The sequence below is a fragment of the Bos taurus genome, chromosome 26 (assembly GCF_002263795.3).
Source record: "Bos taurus isolate L1 Dominette 01449 registration number 42190680 breed Hereford chromosome 26, ARS-UCD2.0, whole genome shotgun sequence".
In the NCBI taxonomy this organism is placed as follows: domain Eukaryota; kingdom Metazoa; phylum Chordata; class Mammalia; order Artiodactyla; family Bovidae; genus Bos; species Bos taurus.
Genome location: NC_037353.1, coordinates 17,814,767 through 17,838,442, shown reverse-complemented (window position 1 = coordinate 17,838,442; position 23,676 = coordinate 17,814,767). Strand labels below are relative to the sequence as shown.

At 45.7% G+C, this 23,676-nt stretch overlaps 1 protein-coding gene across 2 annotated transcripts in view; it reads left to right on the top strand.

Annotated features, from left to right (window-relative positions):
• TLL2 (tolloid like 2) overlaps positions 1–23,676 on the top strand; it is a 144,545-nt gene that overhangs the window by 7,797 nt on the left and 113,072 nt on the right. The gene's annotated exons all lie outside the window — the stretch shown is intronic.

Below are 23,676 nucleotides of genomic sequence, written 5' to 3'. Positions count from 1 at the left end.
ATAAACTGTGGAAAATTCTGAAAGAGATGGGAATACCAGACCACCTGATCTGCCTCTTGAGAAGTTTGTATGCAGGTCAGGAAGCAACAGTTAGAACTGGACATGGAACATCAGACTGGTTCCAAATAGGAAAAGGAGTACGTCAAGGCTGTATATTGTCACCCTGTTTATTCAGCTTATATGCAGAGTACATCATGAGAAACGCTGGACTGGAAGAAGCACAAGCTGGAATCAAGATTGCCGGGAGAAATATCAATAACCTCAGATATGCAGATGACACCACCCTTATGGCAGAAAGTGAAGAGGAACTCAAAAGCCTCTTGATGAAAGTGAACGTGGAGAGTGAAAAAGTTGGCTTACAGCTCAACATTCAGAAAACGAAGATCATGGTATCCGGTCCCATCACTTCATGGAAAATAGATGGGGAAACAGTGGAAACAGTATCAGACTTTATTTTTGGGGGCTCCAAAATCACTGCAGATGGTGACTGCAGCCATGAAATTAAAAGACGCTTACTCCTTGGAAGGAAAGTTATGACCAACCTAAATAGCATATTCAAAAGCAGAGACATTACTTTGCCCACAAAGGTTCGTCTAGTCAAGGCTATGGTTTTTCCTGTGGTCATGTATGGATGTGAGAGTTGGACTGTGAAGAAGGCTGAGTGCCGAAGAATTGATGCTTTTAAACTGTGGTGTTGGAGAAGACTCTTGGGAGTCCCTTGGACTGCAAGGAGATCCAACCAGTCCATTCTGAAGGAGATCAGCCCTGGGATTTCTTTGGAAGGACTGATGCTAAAGCTCAAAATCCAGTACTTTGGCCACCTCATGCGAAGAGTTGACTCATTGGAAAAGACTGATGCTGGGAGGGATTGGGGGCAAGAGGAGAAGGGGATGACAGAGGATGAGATGGCTGGATGGCATCACTGACTCGGTGGACGTGAGTCTGAGTGAACTCTGGGAGTTGGTGATGGACAGGGAGGCCTGGTGTGCTGCGATTCATGGGGTCACAAAGAGTCGGACACGACTGAGCGACTGATCTGATCTGATCTGACTTATGATGCTGGCTCTGTAGGTAGAGCTCAACAGTGGAGGCAGAAAACTCCAAGAGTGTCCCCAACTCTCACGTCAGTGGGACCCGTGTTTCCATCTTTCTCCTGCCCAGTGATGCTGTAGTCAGCATCTTGCAGCCTCTGCTGGGGGTGGCATGTGTGTGGGGGAGTGTCCTTTATTCCTCTGTCCAGCATAGAGAGAGGAAAGGAGGAGCCATCACAACAGCCTTCCATCTGCAGGGTGCCTGGCACCTGCAGGGCTAGGTCCTGGGTGCTAAGGAGCTAACTGCCAATCAGACCTCAGAACTGTCCCAGGAGCTCCTGGGCATGGCCTCCTCAGCGGGAAGATGCTCCTGATGGAAGCCGAGTGCAGACGGGCAGCAGCCCCCCACCAGGCAGCGCCTCCCGTCAGACCTGGACCTCCCCTTACCACTGCTTTTCCTGCCACTCTCGGGGTTCTCCCCATCCTGGGTTGTGGTTGTTTGAGCACCTGGCTCCTCGCCTGATGTTTGACCACCTAGCCTGTTGCTTTGGTACCCAAGCTTCGGAGTCAGGCTGACTTGTATTTCCCTTTTCAGCTCTGTCACTTACTAGCTGTGAGAGCTTGAGCAAGTCCTGCAGCTGTAAAGCCTCAGTTTCCTCTTCTACATAATGCAGTTAATAGAAACTCCTATTGCACAGGCAGTTGTTGAATGAAAGGCAGTTGATACTGTGCTTAGCAAATAGAAGCACTCAATATTGCTATCATTTTGTGGCCTCCGAAACACCTGTCATGCGCATTAAATTGAATTACATGAACCACATCACTTTCTATTCCTCTTGAGAGCTCTGAGAAGTGAGCCGACTCTGGAGACAAATCGCCTGGGTTCAGATCCCAGCTCTTGCACTAAATGACTTTGGGACCCTAAGCGAGCTGCTTAAGCTTTCTGGGTCTCCATTTCTTCACCCATAAAATGTGATTACTAATACCTACCACAGAGGGTGATTATAAGGGTTAGATGAGTTAATATAGATAAAGCACTTAGAACAGTACTTGGAACATGGTAAACTGAATATTTAATATTCAATAAATATTATTGTTTTTATTATTATCATTCCATAGAAATCCAGCAAGTTTTCAAAGAGCAGGAAACAACTGGAGCAGATGATGATTTCAGAGTTTTATGTTTCCTAATGATGCTGATGGCAGTAATTCTATATCCAGACCTTGCCCTATAAACAAACCTTCGATGGCTCTCATTGGCTTCCTTGACGTTTGGCTGGGTTGGGAGGTAGTTCCCTGTGCAGCAAGCCAAACAGATGTCCAGGTCTCACTCTAGAAGCCAGCCCTTGACTAGAGATGTGTGATTGGTGTTAATCTGAGCCTCCGTTCAGTCCGTGGTTCTCCCAGCTACTCGTCTTTCCGAAAGCATTCCTCCAGGGTCCAAATAGCCAAGATGCAAGCTGGATTTGGGCTCACATTGCATTCGATGGCAGTGCACATCCTTCTGGCACACATGGTCGAGCAATCTAAATAGAGGCTGTAACTCCACTGGGCTCCAAACCTTTGCCTTCTCACCCTTCACTCTGTTTTTCAAGAGGAAGAATAACAGCATTAACCCCCAGAGTGGTTACAGCATTGCCTTAGCATTGTTTATAAAGCTCTTTTCCTTCCACTTTCTCCAGTGGTCTTTCAAAGAGCCAGGAGATGATCCAGGCACTCATGAGAGGTGCTCCGAGATCTTACGATCTTGTGGGTATTGCAGGATAGGTGTCTGCCCAGAGAATGCTGGGCAAAATGCTAGGACCCACACAGGACACTGAACTTGTAATCTGTGAGACGAACACTGCAAACACCTGTTCTCCCCTTGAAACCATGGTCTCTCCAACCCTGGAACAGCTTCCCTTCTCCTGGTTCCCCCACCCCAAATCAACAAGCATCTCTCACTGCTCATTCTGATGGTCATATTTTCCACTTGTTCCCCAGAGCACCATAACCCTCCACCTTCTCCCTACCCTCTTCTCTGTCCTTGGCTAACAACCCAACAAGGATGAGACAGTTCTGGCCTTCAAAGTATTCTTAGTCCCAAAGCAGAGGGAAGAATAAATGAATAATACAGGGTGTTGAAATGTATCTTTCATCCTCTCTGTTGCCCCATCCCTTTCCTACCAGGCCCAGATAAGTGCCTGGGGGTCAGGTCAGTTGAGGACAATGGGTCCAGCCACTCACCCCTCCCCAGAAGGAGAGGACTTCGATGGCCCATGATTTCCAAAGAGGCTCTGGTTGAGTGGCAGCCTGGGTGGCGGAGCAGAGCAATGAAATATCCTGTATAAGAGACTACTTTTGGCATCAGGCAGCCCGTGGCCTAAAGCCTGCCTATGTCCTCATTGCTTGTGTGGCTTTGACTAAGTTTCTTAACCTCTCTGAGCTTCGGTTTCCTTATTGGGAAAATGATATGAAAACCCGTCAACTAGATTTGTTTGCAGATCGAATGAGGTAGTGAACAAAAAGTGTTTAGCAAGTGGTCATTAATTGTTAGCTCTTCTCTTTGCTATTATGATTGCAAATATTGTTCCCCATTTAAGAATTTCCCTATAAGTGATAATCTCTCTGTGGCCTGTGCAGGCTTATCTCTCCCTCTGCAGAGAGTTCTCTTGGGATCCAGAGTGTGCGGCAAATGATAATTTATTGCTCCACAGCTCGCTTGCTCTCATCCATGAAGCAGGGAGCGGATAACAGATAAACCAAATGCATAGAAGCAGGTTTCTCATGGTGTCCTCTTAGCCCGCTCGTAATACAGTTCTGCCTGGATGCAAACATAGCAACAGGAACTGAGCTTTCCTGCTGATTGGTTACAGACCTATCCGTGATCACGCCACCCTCTAACCACTTCTGTCAATTACCAATAAATATTCTCAAGCTCGCCTGCGCAGGCGCTTGAGTGTTGATGTTCAGCCCTGAGTCTTTGCCCGCTCCGCCAGCTGGGCCACTTATCTCGTGGCTCATCCTGCAATTTGCACTGAGCCTCCTCTCCTTCCTCCCACTTGGGTTTCTGGCCTTGAGTTGATATGAGTCCTGCCTGAGCCAGTTTCCCACAGGAGCAGGCTACCTTCCTCCCTGACTCTTTATTATCTCATGCCTGGGTCAATTCTCCTTCGCGCTGAGCCGGCACTGGTTCACCGTCCTCTCCCCCTGGGCTCAACCATGGCTTGCTGGGGTCTGGGCCCCGTGGTGGCACCTGGTGGTGATGCCCATCCTGGATATCGGTCTCTCCCTGCTTCTCTCAGGCGGTCCCACCCAAGTCCTGCCAATTCTGTTTCCAAATTTCAGCCCATCCACTTCTCTCCCTCTTTACTGCCCCCGTTTGATCTGAACCCCACTGACTCCCACGTGGGCTACTGTGATGGTACCTGCACCCACCTCCCTGCTGCCCCCTGGTCTCCCAGTCTGTTTAGGACCCTCGATTTAGGTGTCCTTTCCCCCTAATGCCTTCCCAGGCCTGATCTCAATCATGTCCCTTCTCTTAAATCTCTCATCACCTTTTTTTCCCTTGTACCACAGGTTTTACAATCAGTAACTAGGTATGGTCATTGGAGTGACTTTATCTGCTCAGTGTCTGTCTCCATATCAGACAATGAACTTCAAGGAGGAGACTCGTTTGGTTCCCCACTTACCAGTGCAGTGCTTGGCACATGATGAGTGCTCAACCAATAATTGCCAAATGAAAAACTGAGCAAATGCGATACCATAGAGATTTGGAAAAGGTAGCAGTCACTGTAAGACAATCAAGGAAGGCTTCTGGTAAGGGAGGTGATGAGCCCTGAGTTTGGCCTGGAAGAATGGATGGGATTAAAAAAAAAAGGGGGGGGATTCAGGGGAAAGCATTTCAGGTAAAATAAACATTATGAGTCAAGACTAGGTAGCAGGAATGCTTTGAAGTTTCCTGGAGCTGTGGCATTACCTGGCTTACTCTGCTGGATACTAGTGACAAGATTGAAAGAGGTTAGAAACAGTGAAGTCAACCTGAGACATTTAAAACATGCCCCTTAAGCAAGGGGGAGCTATTGATGTGTTTTAAGCAGACAACCCTTGTAAGACAAGTGATGTTTAGGATCTGTAGAAGCAGGAAATAGGAGGACCACCAGGAGTTCTAGGCTTGGGAGCATGGAGTACAGACTTGGGCCCCAGGAATGGAAAGGAAGGGAAGGTGGGGGAGAGATCGTGGCTCTGTGTGTAGGACAGGTCCCAAGCTGAGTTCTGCCTCAAAGACGAGTGAAACATAAATGAGTTCATCCAGAGATGCTCAGCAAGCTTTGGGGTGCTCTTGAGATGGGCAGGAAAGGGAAATTATATATATATTTTTAACATAAAACAGTTTTCTTAATTATACAGCAAATACACATCCACTGGAGAACATTTAGAAAATATAGAGAGAGCCAGCAAGAGTAAAAACTTCAGGCAATTCCATTGCCTAGGAGTCACTGTTGTTAATATTTGCTGTATAGTCTCCCAAAGGTTTTCCATGCATGCTACATATATTGTTTTGGACTGCTTGTATTTCACTTTCCCTTAGTACCATGAACCTTCTTCCGTGACAATAAAGATGCTTAGGTAATAAATGTACTCGTATAGCATCTATTTTAAGTTGTTTCGTATAGATGCACTTAGCGGCGGCGGCAGCAGCAGCAGCACCATATTTAATTTAATCAATCCCCTGTTGTTGGACATACAGATTTTTTTCCCAGTCTTTTCTTTTGCTTTTGTAAATAATCATGCTGGAGTTATCCTTATTGCCTGATTTATGTGTATGTTTTAAATTATTTTCTCAGAAAAAATTCTACCCATTGAATTGCTGGGTCAAAAGTATAGATCTTTTAGGGCTTCTGACTCTTATTTTCAAATTGCCCTTCAAATTATATATATATATATTTTTTACTCTTTGTATCTCAAGATTAACATTAACATTTTTATATTCTAGGTTTTAAAGTCTTTGTAGATTTGATAAGAGAAAAATAATTTACATTTTTTTCAATTTGCATTTATATTATAATTGTATTTCTTTTTCAAATAATTTTAAGACTTTGAAAATATATTTTAGTCATTTGTATTTATTTTTCTGTGTGCATTTCCTATTTATGGGCTTTTCCCCTCCTTATTTATGGACTTTCTTTTTTCTTTCTGTTTATGCTCATTTTTCTAATTAGATAGTCATTTTTTAAACATTTTGCAGGAACCATGAAAGATTAAGACTTCAACCTTTTATCTGTCATGTTTGTTGCAAATAATTTTTGGAGAGAAGATTTTTGAAAAGCAGAAAGCTTATCCCATCTTTATTACTCACTTGCTCCATGGCGATGACTGCATGGCTCAGTCAGTTAAGATTAGGTTGAACTGCTAGTAATGAACCCATGTTAATTGGCTGTGGCCATCAGGATCCAGTTGGGAGACTGAAACCACATCGGTAATTTCAGAAGTAATTCAAAAATTTAATATAAGGATTATTAACTCGCAAAAGGGGATGACTACTAAAAGAGGCAGAGAGAACTTTAAAGAAAACAGGGATGGTAGATATAGGGAGCAATTATTAGGGAAGGAATATATTTGAAAGAGGTCCCTCCGCCCCCACAACCCTCCCAGGCTGTGACTTAATAGGAAATGATGTGGCTGTGGCCCCCTGACAGCTGGAGAAGTTTGTTGAGATACTGCAGGAAAAGGCTGACAAGTGGGGAATTGCCCTTTGGAGTTTGGTCAAAACTCTGAAGGTTGGGTGCCAGTGGGTCTCCTGAGCACTGCTGGTGACCACTTTATAGGAGCAAGAAAGATGAGACCCCCCCAGAACGAGGAAATCCCTTCCTCTTGTCATGTCCCTCTAGTGCCCTCTACTGACAAAAAACGTTTTCAGGGTTCGGATCTAGCACAAAACATAACAAGGGTGGATCTAGAGCTGATAAGCAATATATTGATAGCCAGACCCCTGCCCTAAACAAGCCAGAAGTTGCTTTCTCACTTCAAAGTCGGGAGTTCTGCTATCTATGACCAGGATGGCGGTTCTGCTCCAGGAAATCCCCCAGGGTCTGCTCCTCCACTCTCCCTAGGCTGACGCCCTTCATGGTCCATGACAGTAGCCCAAGCTAAAACCATCACAAACACAGTCTGGAGATGGAAGGCATGGAAAAGAAAAAGGACAAAGAATGCGAGAGAAGGTTCCCAGGAGATGCCATCTGTTTTCATCTCATTGGTTGAAAGTTAGTCACATGACCACAGGTGGCTATATGGGATTCTGGGAAATACTTCTTCTGGAAGGCCTGGAACTGAACATCAGAGGTTGTGTTATTTAGGGAAGAAGCGAGAAAATTGGTGGATAATAAACAGCCTCTGCCACTAGAGCCCACACTTGCTGTACCTTTATGAAGAAAATTTAGGCAAAATCATGATATGCTTATGACCATTAGTGAACATTAACTAGACACACAAGCTGAGATCTTAGGGTAAAATCTTTTAGAATGCTTGAGTTGGAAGTCACCATTGAGATTATTTATTCTGTCTTATGAAAACCCTTAGGGCCTAGAAGGGCAGTAATGTGTCCAAGGTCACATGGTAGCTCCTGGCATGCCTGGAGGTGGACCCCAGGTCCCCTTCACTTTCCGCCTAGTGTATCTGTCCACTCTCTGCACTGCTCAGGCTCTCCAGTGGCTTTTGTCTTCAGAATGAGTCCTGCTTAATTGCACTGGTAACTTAAAGCTCGACAAGAGATCATTCCACAGTGGAGATATCAGGGCTTATGAGATATGCCTGGTCCTGAAATCAGGCACGTAAGATGCAAAATTAGAGTCCAGGAACCCTCTGGCTTTTAGAACCTAAACTGCACCCTTTTCTCCATGACTTATTGGAGGCCATGTGAGCTTAGGCTATGGGAACACAGCAGGTGTGAGACCGCAGTAAGTCCTTTGCTGCTGGAATTAAGCAGTAAGAAGTGTTATCTTAGGCTAAAGTAGCCATTCACCTTGCTGCTGCTGCTGCTGCTGTCACTTCAGTCATGTCCGACTCTGTGCAACCCCATAGACGGCAGCCCATCAGGCCCCGCCATTCCTGGGATTCTCCAGGCAAGAACGCTGGAGTGGGTTGCCATTTCCTCCTCCAATGCATGAAAGTGAAAAGTGAAAGTGAAGTTGCTCAGTCGTGTCCGACTCTTAGCGACCCCATGGACTGCAGCCTACCAGGCTCCTCCGTCCATGGCAGGAGGAGCATTTTCATTTCCTCCATCCATTTTCTAGGCAAGAATACTGGAGTGGGTTGCCATTGCCTTCTTCGAGCCATTCACCTTACCAGTCAGAATGCCATCTTCCTATTTAGCCATGGAAATAATGGGAGGACTTTCTTAGAACAGGATATAAGATGGCAGCAGGAAACAAACTTTACCCCAGAGGTTTCAACTGAAGAGATTTTCACGAAGGGGCTACTGTCAGAGGCAGGGTTAGGGAACAGAGAAGAGCACAAGGGACCCAGAGACTACCAAGTCTCCCCTGGGGCTGAAGAAACGGGAAGTGAGCTGTGTTACAGGAGCTCCAGCTCCTGTGCAGGAGGGTAGGTGCCTGAGTCACTTAAAGTATAGCTGATTTCACTTATTGTGTTAGTTTCACGTACACAGCATAATGATTCAGGGCTTGTTTGTTTGTTTGTTTGTTTTGCAGGTTATATTCCAGTATAGATAGCTATCAGACAATGGGTATAATTCCTTATGCTATACGGTGTATCCTCCTTGCCTATCTATTTTATATATAGTAGTTTTAATCTGGCACCAAAGTAGGGAGAAAACAGGGAAGAAATGCCTGCAGCTCTCTCCCCTCTTCACTCTGATCAGCCAGGGTGTCCTCCTGATTGAATGCAACCAGAAGCCAGAGAGCAGGGAGATGTGGAGGAAGCAGTCCACAGGCTCTGCCTTCCTGGGCACAGAGCAGGGCAGAGAGGGTGGAAATAAGTATGAAAAGGATAGCTTGAGTCAGAGCTCAGGCCTTGCTGCAAGTGTTCTTTTCTGTGGATGGAACTGTTTTTAGTATCTTTACAATATACATTTGTAAATGGCCAGGTGTGGCACCTCCAATGCCACTCCTTCTTTTAGGCCAGTGGCAGACATGACTAATTGATCATGGCTCCTTTTCCTGTGGGTCCAAGAAGTCACCTGTGGGCATGTGAGGGGCTTCCCAGTGGTAAAGAGCCCACCTGCCAGTTCAGGAGACCTAAGAGACTGGGGTTCGATCCCTGTGTTGGGAAGATCCCCTGGAGGAGGAAGTGGCAACCCACTCCAGTATTCTTGCCTGGAGAATCCCATGGACAGAGGAGCCTGGTATGCTGTAGCCTATAGGGTCTCAAAGAGCCAGACACAGCTGAAGGGACAGCACACACACACACATGCACAGACAAGTGAGGTGAAATAGATTCGGAGCTGTAAAACTTAACTAGCCTTGCAGATATGGCCTCTCTGCTCATGCCAGACCGGTAGAGAATCTTTTTTTCTGGAGAATTAGCTGAGCAGGTATTTCTTAAGCCAAGTGAGTCCTGCTTGGAACATGGATCTAAAGTGCATTGGTGCAAACTTACGGTAATATAGATAAAGAGGCAAGACAGAAGGTAATGTCTGCCTTGAGCAAGGTAGCTTCTTGGCTCCTCTGGAAAGTAGGATGATGCCAACCAAGGCAGAAAGCAAAACTGGGTGTTCTTTTGAGATGGGATCAGCTTTCAGAGCGGAGTTGCTCTGTGGTACCCATCTGTTTGTGGTGCTCTCCTAGGTCCTGACTGACCTTAAAAAGATTTTTGTTTAGTATAGTTGATTTACAGTATTGTGTTGGTTTCAGGTTTACAGCACAATGATTCAGTTTTTTGCGTATTATATTCATTATAGGTTATTACAAGATAATAGGTAAATTTCCATATCCTATACAGTATATCCTTGTTGCCTATTTTATATATAGTAGTTTGTATCTGTTATTCCTCAGAGAAGTCAATGGCACCCCACTCCAGTACTCTTGCCTGGAAAATCCCATGGACGGAGGAGCCTGGTGGGTTGCAGTCCATGGGGTCACGAAGAGTCTGACACAACTGAGCGATTTCACATTCACTTTTCACTTTCATGCATTGGAGAAGGAAAGGGCAACCCACTCCAGTGTTCTTGCCTGGAGAATCCCAGGGACGGGGGAGCCTGGTGGGCTGCCGTCTATGGGGTCGCACAGAGTCAGACACGACTGAAGCGACTTAGCAGCAGCAGCAGCAGCATTTGTTATTCCTATACCTCTCATTTGTCCTTCCCTCTCCCCTGTTTGTTTTGTAATGGTCTTGTTTGTAACCACAAGTTTGTTTTCTCTGTCTGTGAGTCTGTTTCTGTTTTGTACATACATTCATTTCTACTATTTTTTAGATTCCGAATGTAAGTGATACCATATAGTATCTGTCTTTGACTTATTTCACTAAGCATAATATTCTCTGGGGCTACCTACATTGCTGCAAATGGCAGTATTTCATTCTTTTTATGGTTGAGTACTATTCCATTGTATATGTATAAAATGAAATATCTTCTTAATCCACTCATCTGTTGATAGGCACTTGAGTTGCTCCCATATCTTGGCTATTGTAAAACAGCACTGCTACAGACATTGTGATGCACGCACCTTTTTGAATTAGTGTTTTCATTTCCACCCAGAAGTGGAATTGTTGGATCATATGGTAGTTCTGAGCTTCCCAGGTTGCGCTAGTGGTAAAGAACCCACCTGCCAATACAGGAGACCTAAGAGACGTAGGTTTGATCCCTGGGTCAGGAAGACCCTCTGGAGGAGGGCATGACAACCCACTCCAATGTTCTTGCCTAGAGAATCCCATGGACAAAGGAGCTTGGCGGGCTATGAGCCATAGGGTCGCACAGAGTCGGACACAACTGAAGCAACTTAGCATGCATGGATGCATGATAGTTCTATTTTTGTTCTTATAAGGAACCTGCATACTGTTTTCCATAATGGCTGCACCAATTTACATTCCCAACAATGGTCAAGGGTTCCCATTTCTCGAACATTTCTTATTTGTAGATTTTTTGATGATAGCCATTCTGACAAGTGTGAAGGGATACCGTTTTGTGATTTTTGATGTGCATTTCTCTGATAATTAGTGATGCTAAGCATTCTTTCATGATTGACCTTTAACACAGGAAGTTCTATGGATTCTCAGGTCCTGCTGCTTTTCTGGTGTGCATGCTCAGACCCCTGAGTTCAGACTGTAAGTGGCTTCGAATAGAAAACTCTTGGCTGGAACAAATGGCCAATGGGTTATGGACGTTGCCAGCATGATTTAGGACATAGATGGCAAATAGGTCCCAACTCACCTGGCATCTCCATCCATTTGTGCTGGCTGTCTGTAGACTGTGTTGAGATGGATATGAAGGCTGTGGCCTCCTGTCCAGGGCAGTAGGGCTGTGATTAGCTAAGGATAATTGCCCTGGGATAGAGGGGCTAAGAGGGGTGCATGTTTGTCTCATATTTGCCATCACTGGTTGATAGTCAGCAGATGTGGCTTCTAGATGTGATATTTTAAGCAAGTCAATTAACCTTCCTGGATCTTAGTTTCCTCATATGGAAAACAAGGGCATTGCTTGGGTGACTTTTAAACTCTCTCCATCTTAGAAATGCCATGATTCAAACTTGTTTATGTGTGTGTGTGTTCATGTAGAACCTGCAGCAAATCTGCTTGATCCAATTAAACTGTTTCCTTTTCCCCACCCATCTCTACCATATGCTTGAGTAACTAAGTTCTCCATGCCTATGAAGGCTATTTCCCCAGGCTGGAGCAGCTGGAGACCCTGGAGACAAGAGGCCTCCCATACTAAACAGATTCTCTTTTAATCTCAACCAAAAGATCCAGGAGGCATGATTCACAGGTCCTCTGGTTTCCTCCCCTCTGTCCTCTGCCAGCCTGAACCTCTCCCTCCTGCTCTGCAAACATGCCTGAATGCAGAGTCCTGAAATTTAGGTTCATGGTTTCAAAGTTCATGGTCCTGAGAATAAACAAAAAAACTATTGTGGTTGCATAGAGCTGCGGACCCCATTAACACCACCCCATGAATATTTATGGCGTGGAACTACAAAAGAACATAGAGGCCATATTGTATTTCCTAGAACTTTCTTTCCATCAGGTCCTTTCTCCATGGGTCACTTTCATGTAAGCTTTGCTTATTTAGTTGCACACTTTAAGCCGATTAACTTTTCACTAAAAAAAAAAACCCTCCCTGTTTGTTTGTACATACACTCCCTTGACAAAGATTCACAGAAAACTGCTTTAAACCTGGTAAATCCCTCTGCTGGAAACTTGACGTGAACTAAATGTGTCTCTGGGTAGGATTTCCCTGTTACCCTCCCCGCCTCTGGCCCCTCCACCCCACCTCAGCCTGTTCCCTGAGATGAATTCCAATGGTCTGAAGGCTCTTCCAATGGTCTGAAGACTCTTCCGGGAGTCTCTGCTCCCCTCTAGGTGACCGTCTTGTGGAGCATTAGAGAGGTCCTTCCTGAGTGGCAGATTATTGGGATGGACAAACAGTAGGTCCTGGGTAGATGCCCTGTGCTTCTCTAATAGAAATTGGAGTGAAATCAACATGACAGCCAGAGGGACCTGGAGACATCACCTCCACTGCTCTCCAGACTTCAGTGAGTGAGTCCCCTGTGGGGCTGGGCAGGATATGAACTTAACACGCATATTCCTGGACCCTGTCCCTAGAGATTCTGATTCCATAAATGTGGGCAGGGCCTGGGAATCTGCATATCAACCCTCTCCTTAGAGACTTCTAACACAGTGGTCTGTGGCCCTGCCTCCAGAATCCCTGAGCTAGTTCACTTGTCTCATTGTATGAGTGAAACAAATCCCACCAAAGGGAAAAGTGGCCTGCTCAATGTCACACGCAGCCTCCCAGCGCCCTCTTCCCAGGGTAGACCATGCCTGTGGTTCCATTACTGCTTTAACTCTGGCCTTTTATGTCCCAAGAGGCAGCTGTACTGTGGAACATTTGTGATTAGGACTGTGAGTGGATAATTGAAAAATAAACTTCCTGCAAGGCCAGGCCGTAGGTGTAGAAATGAAAATCAAGGACTGGTCTGGTTGATGGAGGTGAGGTGAGATGAGGTCAGGCGAGTACTTGCTGGAGGTCACTCCTATGGGATAAATCCGGGACCCTGTTGGTTTTGGAGTGAACCCTGGGAGGGGGCAGGCCTGTGGTCAGGATGGACAGGAAGGTGGTGGGGAGCCGGGCAGGGAGTGGGTATCCCCCAGCTGTGGCAGCCCTCCCCGGGCCTCCTGCTCTCTGGGTGGTGGGAAGCAGTCCTGGGAGGGTGTGGCTGGGGACAGAAGGCAACAGCAGAGTTGAAGGGGCCTCCCTCTGACTGGCTGGGCTTCTGCCTGCCTCACAGACTCCCCAGCTCTGTAGGCTTCAAGCCAAGGGCCACTTAACATCCCCTGAATCCTCCCTTGAGATTCTCTGGATCTCAGGGGGACCACTGGGGAGAGGGTTGTGAAGGACCCTCTGGCTAGCCTCTTCTGCTCTCTGTCTCCTCCATTCACCCCGACCAGACTGTCCAGTCCAGGCTGGCCAGCAGCTCCTCTGGGAACAGAGCTTTTACCGCTGACCATGAGATCAGCTCCCACCTCGCATCTCAGTTCTAGAAATAGGTCCCATATGAGGCAGGGAACTGGGCTCCAAGTTCAGAGCTGAGAGGTCTGTGTTCCCCCTTTCTCACAGTTGTAAGCTAACAGGCTGGTCATGAACTCCCCTGAGCCTGGCTTTCCCCGTGAAATGGAGCTGACGGTCTGTGCCCTGCCTTCTCCTAGGACTTGGGCGAGGAGCGTTCATTCACTCACTGGTTCCATATTTATGACTACGGAAGGTCCTAGAACTGAAGGTCCTTGCCCTCAGCAGGGTGTTGGGGTGGGGAAGAATGTGTGGGTGGAGGGGATGCAAACTGGGAAGTGCTGCACCCAGTGAGGGACTCCTGTGCCCAGTTCCACCTTGGGTGTTCTAATAGCGCTGGAGCTGCATTCCCTGTGTCTGAGCCTTCCTTTCCGCCCTGCCCAGGCCCGCAGTTCCTGCAGCCCTATCTCCTATCTCACTATCGTTGACGGTCCACATGACTGGTCCTCACTTCAGCCAGGCCCTCTCACCTGGATCCTTCTGCTCCTGCCCTGACAGTGCCTCGCTGTCTCTCCCCTCAGGGTCTTTGCACATGCTGACTCTTTGACCAGCATGCTCCTGTCCCTTGTTATCCACTTGCCAGACTTCTGCCTACGTGTCAACCTCCTATTCAAGTGTCACCCCTTCTGTGAGGTCTGCCACAGACTCAGCCCACCCCCGAGGCTGAGCTGGTCCCTCTTCCTCTCCACACTTCCATCGCTGCCTGAGCAGCAGGGGTCACTTCAAAGCAAAGATGGGAGTTAGAACTGAGATGTGGCCTGGAAAGTGAAAGTGAAAAGTGAAAGTGAAGTCGCTCAGTCATGTCTGACTCTTTGCGACCCCATGGACTGTAGCCTATCAGGCTCCTCCCTCCATGGGATTCTCCAGGCAAGAGTACTGGAGTGGGGTGCCATTGCCTTCTCCAGGGAGTCTTCCTGACCCAGGGATTGAACCTGGGTCTCCTGAATTCCAGGCAGATGCTTTAACCTCTGAGCCACCAGTGGCCTGGAACACTTTGCCTAATCTCTCTCAGCCGACTTTCCTCATCTGGAAAAAGAGCATGGTGATGCTGATGGCACAGAGTTGCAGCTGTGAGAGTTAGAAAAGTGTGGAGAGCTTGGTATGTGGCTGGTGCTCAGGAAGTATCAGTCCTGGGACTCTCTTGGCAGTCGGTGGTTAAGACTCCATGCTTTCACTGCCAGGAGTGCAGGTTCAATCCCTGGTCAGGAAATTCAGATCCTACATGCCACGCAGCAAGACCAAAAAAAAAAAAAAAGTTGTCAGTCCCTTTCTTTTCTCTTGGTCCAGAGAGAACAATCAGAACACTAGATTTGGATGAAACAGACCTTGAGCTCCCTGTCACAGGAGGAGAGGTGTGAGGAGAGGCCACTCAGGCATCACATGGTGGGTTGGACCCGGTAGCCCCTTCTGGTCCTAGGATGGTTGCTGAGCAGTGCAGCAGTATTCACAGGTGTTCCTTAGGATGGAAGATTTGGTGAGAAGGAATGCCAGGGCAACCGCATTGGCAAATGTTGCATTCTCTTTCCCTTGGAGGGTTGTGATAATTTTGGGGAGCTTGCTCCTTGGAAGAGAAGCTATAACAAACCTAGACCATGTACTAAAAACACGGTCAGAGCAAAGGTCTAGTATAATGTTGCACCCAGTATAGTCAAACAGAGGTATAGTCAAAGCTATGTTTTTTTCCAGTGGTCATATATAGATGTGAGAGTTGGACCATAAAGAAGGCTGAGCACTGAAGAATTGATGCTTTCAAACTGTGGTGTTGGAGAAGACTCTTGAGAGTCCCTTGGACTGCAAGGAGATCCAACCAGTCCATCCTGAAGGAGATCAGTCCTGGGTGTTCATTGGAGGGACTGATGTTGAAGCTGAAACTCCAGTACTTTGGCCACCTGATGAGAAGAACTGACTCATTGGAAAAGACCCCAATGCTGGGAAGGACTGAAGGCAAAAAGAGAAGGGGACGACAGAGGACGAGATGGTTGGATGACTTCACCAACTCAGTGGACGTGAATTTGAGCAAGCTCCAGGAGATGGTGAATGACAGAGAAGCCTGGCGTGCTGCAGTCCACGGAGTCGCAAAGAGTCAGACGTGACTGAGAGGCTGAACAACAACAACAAAAGGCTTTGAGAAGTACTGCAGTAAAGAAAGCTATTCATCTTATTTCGCTTTACTTCATTTTCTTTATTGCGGTATAGCTGATTTACAATGTTACGTTTCAGGTGTACATCATAGTGATGAGCAATTTTTAAAGATTATACTCCATTTATAGTTATTATAAAATTTGACTGTATTCCCTGTGCTGTACAATACGTCCTTGTAGCTTATTTATTTTATACATTGTAGTTTGTACCTCTTAATTCCCTACCCCTATCTTGCCTTCCCCCACTCTCTCTCTCCATGGTAACCACCAGTTTGTTCTGTCTATCTGTTTCTGTTTTGTTATATCTACAAATTAAGAAAGCAGTTTAAATAGCGTTGCCGAAGTTTTACTGGTGCTGGCTTAAATCTCGGGGATGAATTTTGGGTGAAGTAGAAAAAAACAGTTTGAAATTTCATGGCGGTTCAGTGGTTAGGACTTAGAGTTTTCACTGCCAGGGATCTGGGTGTGATTCCTGATCAGAGAACTGAGATCCTGCAAGCCATGCAGTGTGGCCAAAAAACATAAAAGAACCTGCCTATGAAACAGAAACAGAATCAGGGACGTAGAGAATAGGCTGGTGGTTGTCAAGGAGGAAGCAGGTGGGAGAGGGCTAGATGCAGACTGGTATAGAACGGATAAACAATAAGGTTCTGCTCTACAGTGCAGGGAACTATATTCAATTTCCTGTGATAAACCATAATGGAAAAGCAGTAATTGATACAAAATTGCAATTTGATGACACTTCAATAAAAATAAATTTTAAAAAGTTTTATTGTTTTGCCAGGCAAAGTTGGCCATACCTGACTAATACCTTCAACACTGTGTGTCTCACCCTGGAGGGGTAGTGAGGAGTCTCACAGTGTTCAAGGAGCGGGGCGTGATCAGCTCATGGACATGCTTCTGATTGGTTGGTGGTGATGTAATTGGGAGTCAGCATCATCAACCTTCTGGGGTCTGGGATCTACGTGCTTGTGGGCAGCATCAGTGAATACAGTCTTCCTCCTGGTGGGGGTTTCAGTATCTGCAAAACAGCTCAAAGGACGTGGCTCAGAATATTATCTATAGTCCTTGAGAAAGAACTAAAGGTCCTTGGCTTTGTTTAATGGCTAAAGTATTATTATTTTGTCTTGCTTGACTGTTTTCCTTTCTTTCTGCCTTTTCTCACGTCTCTGATGAAATTTATACTTTGACTAAAGTTTTTCTACAGACAAAAGGCAGGTGGAGGACATGGGTGGTGGTCTATTCTGAGAAAGCCTCGTGGGGTCTGCTTGTTTACAATAGTGTTTATTACTAACGTCTTAGAATGTGAAACTTTGGGAGAAGTTGACTTGGTGGAGGGGGCTGTGATTTGGGAATCAGGAAGGCATTTTTTACTTAAAACACCCATGAAGCCTCATCCTGCCTACATGACCTTGGCCAATTCCTACCTCCCCTCTGGGCCTTCCTTTGAAGGTAATGTATAGGAGGCATTTATCCTGATCCCTGGGACAGAGTGCTGTGTGCTTCAGTCAAGATGCTGTGCTATGGGGACCCTGAGATGGGACCTTCTGTGATGGGCCTTTCCCTGCAAGGATTAGTTCATGGTCATCTTTTGCAGCCTTGAGTTCAGGCTCGTGGAATCAGATGGGGAACATGACATAACTGTAGAAACTGAGAGACTTTACAGTTATTTATTGTTATTACAGAAGTGTGCTGAAGCTGGCTCTTGCCTGCGTGTGAGAGCTGAATGTACACATATCCTCCATCTCCATGTTCTGTGACCATGAAGTCAGCCACAGTGGGTGTATTTATACCAGAGAAATAAGACTTTCTTCTCCCCCAGCCAGTTGTTAAATATCAGCACATCCTTGATTATATATCATTAGAAAGTATTTCTTTAAAATGTCTCTTTTATTTTTAAATTTATTATATAATAGCTTTACATTTTTATTTGACTACTTTCAAGGTTTCTATTTTTGATTTCTGAAAGGCAGTTTTCCAGTTGAATTTCATAATCTTTTCCTGATAGTCAGTGTCCAGAGCTTCATAACCAAACTCCACCACCAGGTGACAACTCCCTGAATTGCAGGTTGGAGGTCCACTGGGGTCAGCCAGGACTGGAAAATATGGCATTTTCTTTTTTTTTAATTAATTAATTAATTTTAATTAGAGGCTAATTACTTAACAATATTGTAGTGATTTTTGCCATACATTGACATGAATCAGCCATGGTGTACATGTGTCCCCCATCCTGAACCCCCTCCCCCGTCCCTCCCCATCCCATCCCTCAGGGTCATCCCAGTGCACCAGCCCTGAGCGCCCTGTCTCATGCATCGAACCTGGACCGGCGATCTCTTTCACATATGGTAATATACATGTTTCAATGTTATTCTCTCAAATCATCCCACCCTTGCCTTCTCCCACAGAGTCCAAAAGTCTGTTCTTTATCTCTGTGTCTCTTTTGCTGTCTCGCATATAGGGTCATCATTACCATCTTTCTAAATTCCATATATATGTGTTCCGGTTCCAGTTACAGTTCGGTCTCTCAGTCATATCTCACTCTTTGCGACCCCATAAATCACAATACACCAGGCCTCCCTGTCCATCACCAACTCCCGGAGTTCACTCAAACTCATGTCCATCGAGTCGGTGATACTGTCCAGCCATCTCATCCTCTGTCATCCCCTTCTCCTCCCGTCCCCAATCCCTCCAAGCATCAGAGTCTTTTCCAATGAGTCAACTCTTTGCATGAGGTGGCCAAAGTACTGGAGTTTCAGCTTTAGCATCAGTCCTTCCAATGAACACCTAGGACTGATCTCCTTCAGAATGGACTGGTTGGATCTCCTTGCAGTCCAAGGAACTCTTAAGAGTCTTCTCCAACACCACAGTTCAAAAGAATCAATTCTTCGGCACTCAGCTTTCTTCACAGTCCAACTCTCACATCCATACATGACCACTGGAAAAACCATAGCCTTGACTAGATGAACCTTTGTTGGCAAAGAATGTCTCTGCTTTTTAATATGCTATCTAGGTTGGTCATTTCCTTCCAAGGAGTAAGCGTCTTTTAATTTCATGGCTGCAGTCACCATCTGCAGTGATTTTGGAGCCCAGAAAAATAAAGTCTGACACTGTTTCCATGCTTTCCCTATCTATTTGCCATGAAGTGATGGGAATGTGAAGTCAAGTGGGCCTTAGAATGCATCACTATGAACAAAGCTAGTGGAGGTGATAGAATTCCAGTTGAGCTATTCCAAATCCTGAAAGATGATGCTGTGAAAGTGCTGCACTCAATATGCCAGCAAATTTGGAAAACTCAGCAGTGGCCACAGGACTGCAAAAGGTCAGTTTTCATTCCAATCCCAAAGAAAGGCAATGCCAAGGAATGCTCAAACAACCACACAATTGCACTCATCTCACACTCTAGTAAAGTAATGCTCAAAATTCTCCAAGCCAGGCTTCAGCAATATGTGAACTGTGAACTTCCTGATGTTCAAGCTGGTTTTAGAAAAGGCAGAGGAACCAGAGATCAAATTGCCAACATCCGCTGGATCATGGAAAAAGCAAGAGAGTTGCAGAAAAACATCTCTTTCTGCTTTATTGACTATGCCAAAGCCTTTGACTGTGTGGGTCACAATAAACTGTGGAAAATTCTGAAAGAGATGGGAATACCAGACCACCTGATCTGCCTCTTGAGAAATCTGTATGCAGGTCAGGAAGCAATAGTTAGAACTGGACATGGAACAACAGACTGGTTCCAAATAGGAAAAGGAGTACATCAAGGCTGTATATTGTCACCCTGCTTATTTAACTTATATGCAGAGTACATCATGAGAAACACTGGACTGGAAGAAACACAAGCTGGAATCAAGATTGCCAGGAGAAATATTGATAACCTCAGATATGCAGATGACACCACCCTTATGGCAGAAAGTGAAGAGGAACTCAAAAGCCTTTGATGAAAGTGAAAGTGGAGAGTGAAAAAGTTGGCTTACAGCTCAACATTCAGAAAACGAAGATCATGGTATCCGGTCCCATCACTTCATGGGAAATAGATGGGGAAACAGTGGAAACAGTATCAGACTTTATTTTGGGGGCTCCAAAATCACTGCAGATGGTGACTGCAGCCATGAAATTAAAAGACGCTTACTCCTTGGAAGGAAAGTTATGACCAACCTAGATAGCATATTCAAAAGCAGAGACATTACTTTGCCAACAAAGGTCCGTCTAGTCAAGGCTATGGTTTTTCCTGTGGTCATGTATGGATGTGAGAGTTGGACTGTGAAGAAGGCTGAGTGCCGAAGAATTGATGCTTTTGAACTGTGGTGTTGGAGAAGACTCTTGAGAGTTCCTTGGACTGCAAGGAGATCCAACCAGTCCGTTCTGAAGGAGATCAGCCCTGGGATTTCTTTGGAAGGAATGATGCTAAAGTTGAAACTCCAGTACTTTGGCCACCTCATGCAAAGAGTTGACTCATTGGAAAAGACTCTGATGCTGGGAGGGATTGGGGGCAAGAGGAGAAGGGGACGACAGAGGATGAGATGGCTGGATGGCATCACTGACTCGATGGACATGAGTCTCAGTGAACTCCGGGAGTTGGTGATGGACAGGGAGGCCTGGCATGCTGCGATTCATGGGGTCACAAAGAGTCTGACACGACTGAGCGACTGATCTGATCTGATCTGATGGGACCAGATGCCATGCTCTTAGTTTTCCTTTCTGACTTACTTCACTCTGTATAATAGGCCCCAGTTTCATCCACCTCATTAGAACTGATTCAAATGCATTCTTTTTAATAGCTGAGTAATATTCCATTGTGTATATGTACCACAGCTTTCTTATCCATTCGTCTGCCGATGGACATCTAGGTTGCTTCCATGTCCTGGCTATTATAAACAGTGCTGCAATGAACATTGGGGTACACATGTCTCTTTCAGTTCTGCTTTCCTCAGTGTGTATGCCCAGCAGTGGGATTTCTGGGTCATATGGCAGTTCTATTTCCAGTTTTTTAAGGAATCTCCACACTGTTCTCCATAGTGGCTGTACTAGTTTGCATTCCCACCAACAGTATAAGAGGGTTCCCTTTTCTCCACACCCTCTCCAACATTTATTGTTTGTAGACTTTTGGATTGCAGCCATTCTGACTGACGTGAGATGGTACCTTATTGTGGTTTTGATTTGCATTTCTCTGATAATGAGTGATGTTGAGCATCTTTTCATGTGTTTGTTAGCCAAAAAGTTAGCATTTTCATTGGTGTACATTTTAGATCTTTCCTATGGCCTATACACCCATGTTCTACATTTCTGTGAAGAATTACCCTGCTTGACCTTTTCCTTACAGCCATGACAGGCACAGAGGGGTAGAGGAGAGCCCGTGGCCCCAGGGGCATGGTCGCTGGAGGCAAAGCCTCTGGTGCTTTGAGTCAGTGCTTCTCAGACTTCACAGTGTACATGTTCCACCTGGGGATCCAGTTAACACGCAGCCTCTGATTCAGCAGGTTTGGGACAGGCCCTGGGAGTGGGTGTTTCTATCAAGTTTCAAGATGAGGTCAGTGCTGCCCATCTAGTGTGTGTGTGCTCAGTCGCTCAGTCGTGTCCAACTCTTTATGATTCCTTGGACTGTAGCCTGCCAGGATCCTCTGACTGTGGGGATTCTCCAGGCAAGAACACTGGAATGGGTTGCCAGTAGCCAGGGGTCGGTGGTGGAAGAAGCAAGTTACCCAAGTGGTAGGAATCCTTCCTTCAAGAGTCTTCTCCTAGGAGGCTGATGGGTCTTGCCTTTTGGTAACCATTCAATAGCTGTGTGTTTTGAATGTGTAGACTTAGCTCATTACATTGTAAATACTGTTCAGCTGATATGTTGATTTCAATTATTTATTTGTGATTTATTTTGGTGAGAGGTTCAAAACCAACTTGACTTTTCCTCAAAGAGCTAACCCATTGTCTCCATGTAATTTACTGATTTTGATTAATCCCCCTCTTTCCACAACTTTGTGAGACCTCTTTTGTCGTATATACATTTTCTTATATAGACTAAGGATTGCTTCCAGACTATTCCATGTTGCAGGTTCGTCTAAGATTTATAACGTATTTTCTTGTTTTATGAGGCCAGTCATCCTTTGGTACTCTTCTCCTTGACTTTTATCACCTAATTATGCAAATGAACTTTAATATTCTTTTGTAAAATAATAGGAAAAAATGTATTGAACTTTTGATTAAAATATATTAAACCTACACATTAGTTCAGAAAGAATGTTTCAGAAACAGAGTATGTCTTTCTTTTCATGTCACTGTTTATAAGTTTTAGTAGAATTTTACAGTGTCAGCGTGGTACTACTTTTTTTTTTTTGGCTTCACTTTTCAGCCTGGAGGATCTTAGTTCCCTGACCAAGGATTGATCCTGTGACCCCTGCATTGGGAGTTTGGAGTCCTAATCACTGGACCAAGGAAGTCCCAACATAGGACTACTAGTTATGTCAAGGTTTTTCCTAGATATATGATCCTTTTTTGCTGCTATTTTAAACAGAATTTGTTATTTTATATTACTATATTGTATGTTACACAATATATTATTTTATATTATTTATATTGTATACTTAGGCTTCCTCGGTGGCTCAGTGTGAAGACACTCCCTGCAATGCAAGAGACACAGGAGATGTGGGTTCAGTCTCTGGGTTGGGAAGATCCCCTGGAGGAGGGCATGGCAACCCACTCCAGTATTCTTGCCTAGAGAATCCCATGGACAGAGAAACCTGGTGGGCTACAGTCCATAGGGTCGTAAAGAGTCAGACACAACGGGAGCAACTGAACATGCATGTAGACGTGCACATATTGTATACTTACAATGGCACCCCACTCCAGTACTCTTGCCTGGAAAATCCCATGGACGGAGGAGCCTGGTAGGCTGCAGTCCATGGGGTCGCTAAGAGTTGGACATGACTGAGCGACTTCACTTTCACTTTTCACTTTCCTGCATTGGAGAAGGAAATGGCAACCCACTCCAGTGTTCTTGCCTGGAGAATCCCAGGGATGGAGGAGCCTGGTGGGCTGCCATCTATGGGGTCGCACAGAGTTGGACATGACTGAAGTGACTTAGCAGCAGCAGCAGCAATTAGCCACATGTGGCAATTTAAATTAATTAAAATAATATAAAATACTGAGGGGTATCTGCTTAGCTCTAGCATTTCAGCCTGACATGCTGATCCCGCTGGTAAAGGCTATACTCTTGATCCTTTGGCTTTGGTTGTCAATCATCCTCTATGGCCTGTCATGTTGACCTCAGGCCTCTGCTGTTCCACTGGCCCTCTTGACGCCCTTGCATCCTCCGTAGGCATGTGGGAGCATCCAGAGTCCCAGACACCAGGTGCTGGGACCAGATTTGGAAGCACCCTTGGCCCAGGTCTGTGGACATTGCCCTCCGCTCCCATTGTCCCATTGCCCCTGTGTGTGGTGGGTGGGCAGCTTCTAGACTTGCAGCCGCACTGGGCTATACCTTGGGGAACTTCCTAAGAGCCTTGTGTGCACAGGCTCCCTCACACCACATGGCCCATTCATATCCTCTGATGTGGAAGGCTTCTTCCTACTCACCCTTCTGCTGATGGGGACTCCCCAGGTCATATCCAACTCCTTCCCTGAAGTAGCCTTCACCTTCTTCCCTCCCTGGGGCCACAATGGCAGAATAGATGCAGGAAACAAGACTCACTATCTATTGAAAATTTAATGTTTTCAGATATGCCTGTCATTTCAAAAGGAAGGAGACCTGGTTACTTCCCAGGCAGGTGGTTGAAGAATAATTTAGCCAGGCTTTGGGCATTGA